Here is a 12,396-nt window from a genome sequence, read left to right as displayed (position 1 = left end):
TAGTAGTAGTAGTAGTAGTCTCTATACTAGGCCGACAATCCCACACGGTGAGACCCAGAAAAGGCACTAACACACACACACACACACACACACACACACACACACACACACACACAGTAGTAATATTTTTTTTTTTATGTAGGAAGGACACTGGCCAAGGGCAACAAAAATCTAATAAAAAAATATGCCCACTGAAATGCCAGTCCCATAAAAGGGTCAAAGCAGTGGTCAAAAATTGATGAATAAGTGTCTTGAAACCTCCCTCTTGAAGGAATTAAAGTCATAGGAAGGTGGAAATACAGAAGCAGGCAGGGAGTTCCAGAGTTTACCAGAGAAAGGGATGAATGATTGAGAATACTGGTTAACTCTTGCGTTAGAGAGGTGGACAGAATAGGAGTGAGAGAAAGAAGAAAGTCTTGTGCAGCCAGGCCGCGGAAGGAGGGGAGACATGCAGTTAGCAAGATCAGAAGAGCAGTTAGCATGAAAATAGCGGTAGAAGACAGCTAGATATGCAACATTGTGGCGATGAGAGAGAGGCTGAAGACAGTCAATTAGAGGAGAGGAGTTATTGAGACGAAAAGCTTTTGATTCCACCCTGTCTAGAAGAGCAGTATGAGTGGAACCCCCCTAGACATGTGAAGCATACTCCATACATGGACGGATAAGGTCCTTGTACAGAGTTAACAGCTGGGGGGATGAGAAAAACAGGCGGAGACGTCTCAGAACACCTAACTTCATAGAAGCTGTTTTAGCTAGAGATGAGATGTGAAGTTTCCAGTTCAGATTATAAGTAAAGGACAGACCGAGGATGTTCAGTGTAGAAGAGGGGGACAGTTGAGTGTCATTGAAGAAGAGGGGATAGTTGTCTGGAAGGATGTGTCGAGTTGATAGATGGAGGAATTGAGTTTTTGAGGCATTGAACAATACCAAATTTGCTTTGCCCCGATCAGAAATTTCAGAAAGATCAGAAGTCAAGCGTTCTGTGGCTTCCCTGCGTGATATGTTTACCTCCTGAAGGGTTGGACGTCTATGAAAAGACGTGGAAAAGTGCAGGGTGGTATCATCAGCGTAGGAGTGGATAGGACAAGAAGTTTGGTTTAGAAGATCATTAATGAATAATAAGAAGAGAGTGGGTGACAGGACAGAACCCTGAGGAACACCACTCTTAATAGATTTAGGAGAAGAACAGTGACCGTCTACCACAACAGCAATAGAACGGTCAGAAAGGAAACTTGTGATGAAGTTACAGAGAGAAGGATAGAAACCGTAGGAGGGTAGTTTGGAAATCAAAGCTTTGTGCCAGACTCTATCAAAAGCTTTTGATATGTCCAAGGCAACAGCAAAAGTTTCACCAAAATCTCTAAAAGAGGATGACCAAGACTCAGTAAGGAAAGCCAGAAGGTCACCAGTAGAGCGGCCTTGACGGAACCCATACTGGCGATCAGATAGAAGGTTGTGAAGTGATAGATGTTTAAGAATCTTCCTGTTGAGGATAGATTCAAAAACTTTAGATAGGCAGGAAATTTAAGCAATAGGACGGTAGTTTGAGGAATTAGAACGATCACCCTTTTTAGGAATAGGTTGAATGTAGGCAAACTTCCAGCAAGAAGGAAAGGTAGATGTTGACAGACAGAGCTGAAAGAGTTTGACTAGGCAAGGTGCAAGCACGGAGGCAGAGTTTCGGAGAACAATAGGAGGGACCCCATCAGGTCCATAAGCCTTCCGAGGGTTTAGGCCAGCGAGGGCATGGAAAACATCATTGCGAAGAATTTTAATACGTGGCATGAAGTAGTCAGAGGGTGGAGGAGAGGGAGGAACAAGCCTAGAATCGTCCAAGGTAGAATTTTTAGCAAAGGTTTGAGCGAAGAATTCAGCTTTAGAAACAGATGTGATAGCAGTGGTGCCATCTGGTTGAAATCGAGGAGGGAAAGAAGAAGAAGCAAAGTTATTGGAGATATTTTAGGCTAGATGCCAGAAATCACGAGGGGAGTTAGATCTTGAAAGGTTTTCACATTTTCTGTTAATGAAGGAGTTTTTGGCTAGTTGGAGAACAGACTTGGCATGGTTCCGAGCAGAAATATAAAGTGCATGAGATTCTGGTGATGGAAGGCTTAAGTACCTTTTGTGGGCCACCTCTCTATCATGTATAGCACGAGAACAAGCTGTGTTAAACCAAGGTTTAGAAGGTTTAGGACGAGAAAAAGAGTGAGGAATGTACGCCTCCATGCCAGACACTATCACCTCTGTTATGCGCTCAGCACACAAAGACGGGTCTCTGACACGGAAGCAGTAGTCATTCCAAGGAAAATCAGCAAAATACCTCCTCAGGTCCCCCCAACTAGCAGAGGCAAAACGCCAGAGGCACCTTCGCTTAGGGGGATCTTGAGGAGGGATTGGAGTGATAGGACAAGATAAAGATATGAGATTGTGATCGGAGGAGCCCAACGGAAAAGAAAAGGTGACAGCATAAGCAGAAGGATTAGAGGTCAGGAAAAGGTCAAGAATGTTGGACATATCTCCAAGACGGTCAGGAATACGAGTAGGGTGTTGCACCAATTGCTCTAGGTCATGGGGGATAGCAAAGTTGTAGGCTAGTTCACCAGGATGGTCAGTGAAGGGAGAGGAAAGCCAAAGCTGGTGGTGAACATTGAAGTCTCCAAGAATGGAGATCTCTGCAAAAGGGAAGAGGGTTAGAATGTGCTCCACTTTGGAAGTTAAGTAGTCAAAGAATTTCTTATAGTCAGAGGAGTTAGGTGAGTGGTATACAGCACAGATAAATTTAGTATGAGAGTGACTCTGTAGTCGTAGCCAGATGGTGGAAAACTCGGAATATTCAAGAGCGTGGGCACGAGAGCAGGTTAAGTCATTGCGCACATAAACGCAGCATCCAGCTTTGGATCGAAAATGAGGATAGAGAAAGTAGGAGGGAACAGAAAAGGGGCTACTGTCAGTTGCATCAGACACCTGAGTTTCAGTGAGGAAAAGAAGATGAGGTTCAGAAGAGGAGAGGTGGTGTTCTACAGATTGAAAATTAGATCTTAGATCGCGAATGTTGCAGAAGTCAATGAAGAAAAAGTTGAGGGGGGTGTCAAGACACTTAGGGTCGTCGACAGAAAGACAGTCCGACCTGGGGACATTTATGGTCCCCTCCCCAGATGGGGACTCCGAGGCTGGTGTAGGAGTAGTAGTAGTAGTAAAAGTCTGGATGGTGGGTTTGGTGTAGGTGAGCAGATGGGTGGATGGATGGATGAATGAGTATGAATGAGTACGTTGATGGAGGGTTGATGGATGGATTAGTGGGTGGTTGTGGTTGTGGATGGATAGGTCAATGTGCAGTGGATGGTAGGGCGGATGGGTTGGTAGGTGGCTGGTTTGGTGAGTGTGGGTGGGTGAGTTAGAGGATAGGAGACTGGTGGATGAATGGGCAGGTGGGCCTGTAGGTAGTGTAAGGTGGGTGGATGTGTGGATGTTGTTGAGTGAGTGACTGGATGGGTGGGGATAATGGAGGTGAGTGGGTGGGTATGAGTCGGTGGATAGATGGATGGATGGAGTTACGGCTGTGGGTGGGTGGATGTGAGTGGGTGCAGGTTGAGTGGTTGTGTGTATGGGTGGATGTGGTTGAGTAAGTAGTGGATGGGTTGGCAAACGTTATATTGGTGAGTGCGGATCCACATGCTGCCTTCACGAAGCCTGTAGTCCGGTCGGCAGTAGTTGTTACCAGTCAAAGGGTGAAGCATTGAGGCAGGTCAGTAGCAAGGCGGTGTGAAGTGGTTACCTTACAACACATAGGCGGACCGTATTTATCTGGTCAGTGAGAGGCCTCCACCATTACAACACAGCTTTAGTCACGCTCATAATTGTGAATGATCTTAAATCAGTGATTTTATCTTTCTTACTACCATCTATACTACCCTCACTGAAGCCTCTCTCTCTCTCTCTCTCTCTCTCTCTCTCTCTCTCTCTCTCTCTCTCTCTCTCTCTCTCTCTCTCTCTCTCTGCTAATTGTTGTCTTGGGGGCCTGACGGGTAGTAAAGGCGTGGGTCGCTGCCCTGTTAACAAACACTCCACCTCTACCACTCTCTCCCATCCACTTGAAACCCTCAGTCTACGTATCTCCAATCACTGAAGATTCCAGGTGTGTGTGTGTGTGTGTGTGTGTGTGTGTGTGTGTGTGTGTGTGTGTGTGTGTGTGTGTGTGTGTGTGTGTGTGAATTGAACTGAATTGAATTGAATTTACTGAGTAAGCTCAGACTTTATATAAAAGTATGGAGCACAGCTCTCCAGCAAAAGAATACAAACAATATAAATTATATACAAAATGTGCATAATATTACATAAGGAAAAAAAATATATACAAATGAAATACGCTGTAAGCAATGGCAAAAAATGAATAAAAAAAAAATGTGTATACATGTGTGTATGTGTTGGTAATTATGATAAGGTTGGTACCCCTGTCACTACTAACCTTCATTTTCAAAAGCTATTTCTCTTGTATAATCCTTGCGTCACTTCTTTCTTCCAGTAATCAAAATTTCAAAGCTTCACACGCCTCGCCTGACGCCTCGAGACACTGTACTGCCCTTCGAAATTTAAGGCAGCATTTCCCAAGCACATTAAGGTCAAAAGATTAACTAAAACTTAGGATTATCAACCGAACTACCTTTCATTCTACCAACGCAGGTTCATCAACAATTCCTTCACGCCAGTTAGCCTTAACCCAAAGGACAGTATTATGAAATACTGCTGTGCCTCGCCTCCATTACTTTCAAATTGTTCTAATTGAATGTACGAGAGTTTTTAAGGACGATTTTCTGGTTGCAGTGATAGGTTAACAAGATTTCTACATTATTAACATGAGAAACACTCTCGATTACCCGGCTAGTCATCACTGAGGCCTTCGAAAATAGTCGTAGTAAAGTTACACGGAGTTTTAAGGGTGTTTTTATGGTTCTGGTGGCAGATTAACAAGATTCCTACATTCCTTAACATGAGAAACACCCTTGAGAGCCCGGCTGATCATCTGTGTGGCCTTTGAAAATAGTCGAGGTGAGAGAGCGAAGCGTTGCGAACTACAGGCCAAAGCGACACAAAGTAACACAAAGCAATACAACAACCACATTGATGGTAACACTCACCCGCCAACAAGACAGGGCCTCGTGTAATCCCTCTCCACTTCTCTTATTTCGCAATACCGCGTCACAACACTTGGTTACTAATACTTAAAGAGCTCCCACAGGACCGCAGGGGGCGCGAGGGCACGTGGGTGTGGCTTTTAAGGGCGTGAGGCGGCGTTAAATAGGCGCGCTTCACGTAGAACCCTTCTGAAACACTTCACTTAAGTCTTTTATGATTCTAGTGATAGATTAACAAGATCTACATATTTTTAACAGGAGAAACACTCGTGAGAACTCAGCTAATCGTCTCTGTGGTCTTTGAAAACAGTCGTGAAGAGATCAGTGCTTAAGAATCTGTCACACTCCACCTCACTTATCCAGCCTTCAGAAACTCTCGGCTTAAGCTCATGAGATCCTTACAATATTACGTCACCTCTTGTTCCACTGATTGATAACTTGGATTGCGTAAAACTAACTCAAAAATCAATTGTTTTAATCTAATAGGCAATATGTGAACGAAAACATGACGTATACTTAAAAAATAAATAAATGAATAACAGGAGAGGGAAAGAAAACAGTCCCTATATGAAGATTGTACAGACACAACCAAGAAATAATTTTTAAGTGGAAAACCGCTGGAAAATAAAGAAATTACGTGAAATTTACAGGAAAAAAACGAATCTTCAGTTACATGTGGACAAAAACTTAAAAACAAGAACACTAGTAGGAAGATAACAGAACAGTCCCTAAATGGAAAACTGCCCACAAAAATAACCAGGAAACAATTCTGAAAAGGAAACCGCCAAAAAAAGGCCTACTTCTCTGCTGGGCTATCAAGTTTCACCTTAAGTACTGCAGAACCAAGGAAGCTAGAGAGAGCCTGAAACCCATAACAGTGTGTACCCTCAGGCTGGGCTAATCAAGGGGTGGGTACACTTTCACAACAATCATCGACACTCCCTCTACTCTCGCCCGTTTTATGAAGCACCTTTCTGCCGCACCTCCACTACTCTCAAAAGGCTCTATATTGTTAAAGTTGCACGGGTTTTTACTCGTACAGACAGATTAGCGAGATTTCTACATTATCAACAAGAGAAACTCTTGAAAACCTGGCTAATCGTCTCTGTGGCGTTTGAAAATAGTCGTGGTAAAATTACGAGTTTTTAAGAGTTTTTTTTTTTTTTTTACAGTTCTAGTGGCAGATTGACAAGATTTCTACATTATTAACGGAGAAACACTCTTGAAAACCAGACTCTAAAAAATAGTCATGGTGAGAGCGTAGCGTTGCAGAATACAGGCCAATAACTGATGGAAGACCGCCATCATCACTACTACCACCACCACCACCACGACCATCTGCTTCCCGTCACCAGTAATGTTGATGATAAGTGCGCCACAACCCAGTGATTCGAGGCTTGACGGATGATTCCCCCACACCTTCCTATACACTTCACTTATAGACAATGACGGAGGAGATAGAGGTAAAAGTAGATTGCCCATACACACGTTAATGCTGCCATGTTACACTCTCTCTCTCTCTCTCTCTCTCTCTCTCTCTCTCTCTCTCTCTGATCTCGCATGTGTCCTTCGCGTCAAAGCAGAACAATAATCAGAAGGAACAAAACTATACTTTCTTCATTACTTCACTTATATTCTACTCTTCTCTCTAGGTAAAGTTAACTCTGTCCCTAATGGTTCGTGATTCTTATTAAACTACCACTAAAATCATGAAAGCCGCAACTTCCACTACTGTAGAGCTTGTGAAACTGGCAGTAGAGTCATGAAACACCTCTCTCTCTCTCTCTCTCTCTCTCTCTCTCTCTCTCTAGCGATACTTTTTCTCACGGCTTTTTTTTTCTTTTTTTTCGATGGTGACGCTTTTATTTTCCTTAACGGGTCTTTTCTAGCGGGTCCTTTTTTTCCAGTTTTCTTGGGTTGTCTTCATTTGTGCATAAAATAACAGGAAAAAAAAAGAACAAGACAAAAACAAGAATTAGAACAAGAACAGGAAGAACAACAACAACAACACCACCTCCCAAACCACCACCACCACCACCGCCAACAGCAACAGCAGCAACAGCAACAACAACAACAACAATCTCCTCACCCGCAGGTCTTTAAATGTGGAGAGTTAAGTTCTCTATCTCCTTTCCTTATCAGCTGGAGGCTCTTGAGGCGTTAGTACATGTGTTCTTATCAACCTGGAGTGGATTCACGGAAGGACAGACACCCAGGCAGACAGATAATTATACTGTGTCGGGATTTGAACCCTGGGAAGCGATTTAGGTTAGTCATCCCTTACTCTTTTATGGTTATGGGATTTGTTTGTTAGTTTTTGACGTTTTTGATGTTATGTAATGATTTTAGTGAGGCTCTGAGTTCTATATGTTAGTTTTGATGTACCTAGTGATTTTTTTTATACGAGATTTTGAATTGTGTTTGTTAGTTTTGATGTACGTAATGACTTCTGGCGAGGTTTAAGTATTGTATGTGTTTATTTTTATATAAGTACTGAAATAAATGGACGAAAAATAAATGGTAAACATAAATAATTATAAGCTTTTCATGAGGTTTATGAATTATGCTAGTTTTGATGCACGTACTGAAATGATTAAAGATAGATGAGTGCTGAATAGAGATGAACAGATAAAAATAAGTAAATAAATATATATATATATATATATATATATATATATATATATATATATATATATATATATATATATATATATATATATATATATATATATATAATATAGGTTATCAAAAGATGAGGGAATGTGTGAAGGACTATACTGAAATATACGAAAAAAAAATATGAATAAAACATTAAAAATACTGAAAAATCGAAAGAAAAAAGAAAGAAAAAAGGAACCAAAAAAGAAAAGAAAGACGTAAGTAAGAAAAACAAAGCAAGCAAGCAACAATGAAAGAAAAACAAATAAAACCAAGAAAAAAGAAAAAGAAAATAAAAGACAATTACAAGGTTACGAAAACACCCATACATCACGAAAGAAGAGCAATAGGAGGAGGAGGAGGAGGAGGAGGAGGAGGAGGAGGAGGAGGAGGAGGAGGAGGTGATATGGGAGTAGGAGAGGCGTATCTCTTGACTTGGCGAGGACGGAGCGTGGGTGAGTCAATGGTGAAGAGAGACTGTCAGGTTTCATTAGGGGGACAAAAGGCTCATCGAAACTCGTATTGTGAACTTAATGGATGTGAGTGTATCGCTTAAGGGTGACCAGCGTGACCTTTCAGACTCATTACTAACTCTACCACTACGCCTACTACTATTACTATCACTATTTCATCGACTACTCTTATCTGGTATTGTCACTGTGGCTGTTGACGTGTTGAATTGCACGTTTTGGGACTATTGTTGCTGTTTCTAATATTTGTTTTGTTGTTATTCATGCTTTTAATGCTGTTGCTGATACTATTACTATTACTATCACTACCGCCTCCTACCAACCATACCACTACTACTACTACTACTACTACTACTACTACCGCCACTACCAACCATACCACTCCTACTACTACTACTACTACAACCGCCACCTGCCAACGATACCACTCCTACCTACTACTACTACTACTACTACTACTACTACTATCATGACACGAGTTAAGGGGCGATGACTCGAAGCTACAAAAAGTATATATATGTGCTTCGTTGGGTAATCATGAAGTAAATGACTCGGATTAGTATTTTTTTATTTACTTTTTTTCAGTAGGATTACAGGATGCGCTATTCAGAGCAGGATATGGTGCGTGCATATGAGCGAAGGATTAGCGAGAGGCTGTCAAAGGATTATGTTAATATGTAACTTTCGAAAAATGTTATGAAAATAATTAGTTTTATTTTTTACCCCGTCCCACTCCTCTCTCTCTCTCTCTCTCTCTCTCTCTCTCTCTCTCTCTCTCTCTCTCTCTCTCTCTCTCTCTCTCTCTTTCTCTGAATGGTCGTGAGTTTTGGATCTTACGAACGTGATGGTGATACTAGTAGTAGTAGTAGTAGTAGTAGTAGTAGTAGTAGTAGTAGTAGTAGTAGGAGCAGCAGCTGTGGAGATGGTAGTAGCAGTAGTAGTGGTAGTAGTAGTAGTAGTAGTAGTAGTAGTAGTAGTAGTAGTAGTAGTAGTAGTAGTAGTAGTAGTAGTAGTAGTAGTAGTAGTAGTAGTAGTAGTAGTAGTAGTAGTAGTAGCACTAGTACTAGTAGTAGTAGTAGTAGGAGCAGCAGCCGTGGAGGTGGTACTAGAAGTAGTAGTAGTAGTAGTAGTAGTAGTAGTAGTAGTAGTAGTAGTAGTAGTAGTAGGAGCAGCAGCCGTGGAGATAGTAGTAGTAGTAGTAGTAGTAGTAGTAGTAGTAGTAGTTGTTGTTGTAGAAGTAGCAACCGTGGAGGTAGTAGTAGTAGTAGTAGTAGTAGTAGTAGTAGTAGTAGTAGTAGTAGTAGTAGTAGTAGCAGTAGTAGTTGTTGTTGTAGAAGTAGCAGCCGTGGCAGTAGTAGTAGTAGTAGTAGTAGTAGTAGTAGTAGTAGTAGTAGTAGTAGTAGTAGTAGTTGTAGGAGAAGCAGCCGTGGAGTTAGTAGTAGTAGTAGTAGTAGTAGTAGTAGTAGTAGTAGTAGTAGTAGTAGTAGTAGCAGTAGTAGTAGTAGTAGTAGTAGTAGTAGTAGGAGGAGGAGGAGGAGGAGGAGGAGGAGGAGGAGGAGGAGGAGGAGAAGCCGTGGAGGTGGTGGTGGTAGTAGTAGTAGTAGTAGTAGTAGTAGTAGTAGTAGTAGGAGGAGGAGGAGGAGGAGGAGGAGGAGGAGGAGGAGGAGGAGGAGGAGCAGCCGTGGAGGTGGTAGTAGTAGTAGTAGTAGTAGTAGTAGTAGCAGCAGCTATGGAGGCGGTAGTAGTAGTAGTAGTAGTAGTAGTAGTAGTAGTAGTCCATTTAACACGGCAAAGGAATGTCAATGGTGATGGTAGTGGTAACAATGGTAATGATGATGATGGTGGTGGTGGTGATGGTGGTGGGGATGGTGATGATAGTGGTGGTGGTGGACTGGTCACATCCTTTAGGTCACTTCCTCATCCTTTCACTCACTTCCAAGAAAATAATCAGTGTCAGCTTTATCCTGTTCATTTTACCTTATCTATATTTTTTTGGCTCAAAAAATTAACAAAAAAAATACGAAAAATAAATAATCCTGTCTGAAGGAAGAGATACGAGACGAAACTAGAGACACTGATCCCAATCTCTCTCTCTCTCTCTCTCTCTCTCTCTCTCTCTCTCTCTCTCTCTCTCTCTCTCTCTCTCTCTCTCTCTCTCTCTCGTAACATTTTCATGATTCTAAAGTGTTATTGGGGTTTTCATGAGTGTTTTCAAGATTTTAAAGTTATTGGGGTTTTCAAGAGTGTTTTCATGATTTTAAAGAGTTATTGGGGTTTTCAAGAGTGTTTTCATGATTCAAGTGGCAGTTTAACAAGGATTCTGCACTAACAGACTCTAATGAAGTTACTGGCGTTCATGAGTTTGGTTTCATGATTCTAGTGTAAATTATTGGCGTTTTCATGATCCAAGAAAATGTGACTTTGAAGAGTGCTTTCGTAATTCTAGTGATAAATCAACAAACATTCTGCTGCATCAGGCTCTAATGGAGGTTACTGGGATATTCAAGAGTGCATTCATGACTCCACTAATAACCTGACAAGCTCCCTGCACCGTCAATGGGAAAAAAAAATACACGTAAGAATCTGCCTAATAATTTCAGTGACCATTGCAAGAAAGAAAAAAATCCTAATGAAAGAGCAAAGCATTTCTAAACACGAGGAAGGATATTGCTTTCCAACTCACGACACAAAATCTTCCTGGTGAATGAAGGGCACGAAATGGACGCGAAAGCACCAGCAGCCTCTCCCAGCCTCTCCCTAAGCCTCTTCCAACTTATCCCAGCCTCTTCCTGTCTCTCCCTACCTCTTTAAGCCTTTCCCTGTCTCTCCCAGACTCTTCCTGTCTGTCCCTGCCTCTCCCAGCCTCTTCCTGTCTCTCCCTACTTCTCTAAGCCCTTCTCTGTCTCTTTCAGCCTCTTCCTGCCTGTCCCTGCCTCTCCCAGCTTCTCCCAGCTTCTCCCAGCCTCTTCCTGTCTCTCTCAGTCTCTCCCAGCTTCTAACCTTTCCCAGCCTCTTTCTGTCTTTTCCTGTCTCTCCCCGTCTTTCCCAGCTTCTCTCACCTGCCTCTCCCCTGCCTCTACCAACCTCTCCCTGCCTCTACCAGCCTCCCCCTGCCTCTACCAGCCTCTCCCTCTGCCTCGTCCAGCCTCATCCTCCGTCTCCCTGCCTCTTCATTCGTCTTCCTGTCTCATCTGGCCTCTCCCAGACACTTCCCCTGCCTCTCCCAGAGTCTCCCAGACTATCCCATCCTCTTCCTGTCTCTACTCGCTTCTCCCACTCTCTACCAGCCTGTCCCACCATCTCCTTGCGTCTCCCTGCTTCTCCCAGTCTCTTCCTTCGTCTTCCCACCAAGCAACCTCATCCCAACTTCCTTCCCTCTCCATCCCACTCGCTATTCATGCCGCCACGCCGCCTCGCCAGAAAGTCACTAAGCCGAGGGAACTGAAGTCACTGATATGCCTCCGTCGGTGCGCCTCGCCTCGTCACCGTCAGGAGGAAAGGTGTTCAGTTTGTTACAGCGCCAGTTTAGTAATGCTTGTTTGCTAACTCTCTGACTGCTAATGATACTGTGATTTCTCTGTTTATCTCCCGTTTGTATTGTGCCGTTCATTTATCTGCTTATTTCCCCAGTTTGCCTCCTCAGCGTATAACTCGAGGCTCCATATACGCACTGATTCGTTGGTGATTGTAAGACTGAAGTGAGTGGTGTTGTCAACAGTCGCTCTTATCTTCCCTGTCTCCGTGGCCACTGTACCACCAGGCTTATCATATACCTCTCCTCAGACACCTTGAACTGTCAGCCACCGTGACTCTCTCTCTCTCTCTCTCTCTCTCTCTCTCTCTCTCTCTCTCTCTCTCTCTCTCTCTCTCTCTCTCTCTCTCTATTTCTCTGCGTATGGCTCATTGAGAGAGAGAGAGAGAGAGAGAGAGAGAGAGAGAGAGAGAGAGAGAGAGAGAGCACTGACCGACCGACCGACAGACAGACAGACAGACAGAACAAAACTTTTAAGTACACGACCCAAGGACAAACAAATAAAAAAAACACAACTCACAAAAAAACAATAATAATAACATTAAACTGATAAAGAAAGTAAAAGCGAACATCATTATAATTCAACATTTCTTTGTTCACTTAC

The sequence above is a fragment of the Scylla paramamosain genome, chromosome 31 (genome assembly GCF_035594125.1).
Source record: "Scylla paramamosain isolate STU-SP2022 chromosome 31, ASM3559412v1, whole genome shotgun sequence".
NCBI lineage: Eukaryota > Metazoa > Arthropoda > Malacostraca > Decapoda > Portunidae > Scylla > Scylla paramamosain.
This window is presented reverse-complemented; position numbering follows the sequence as displayed.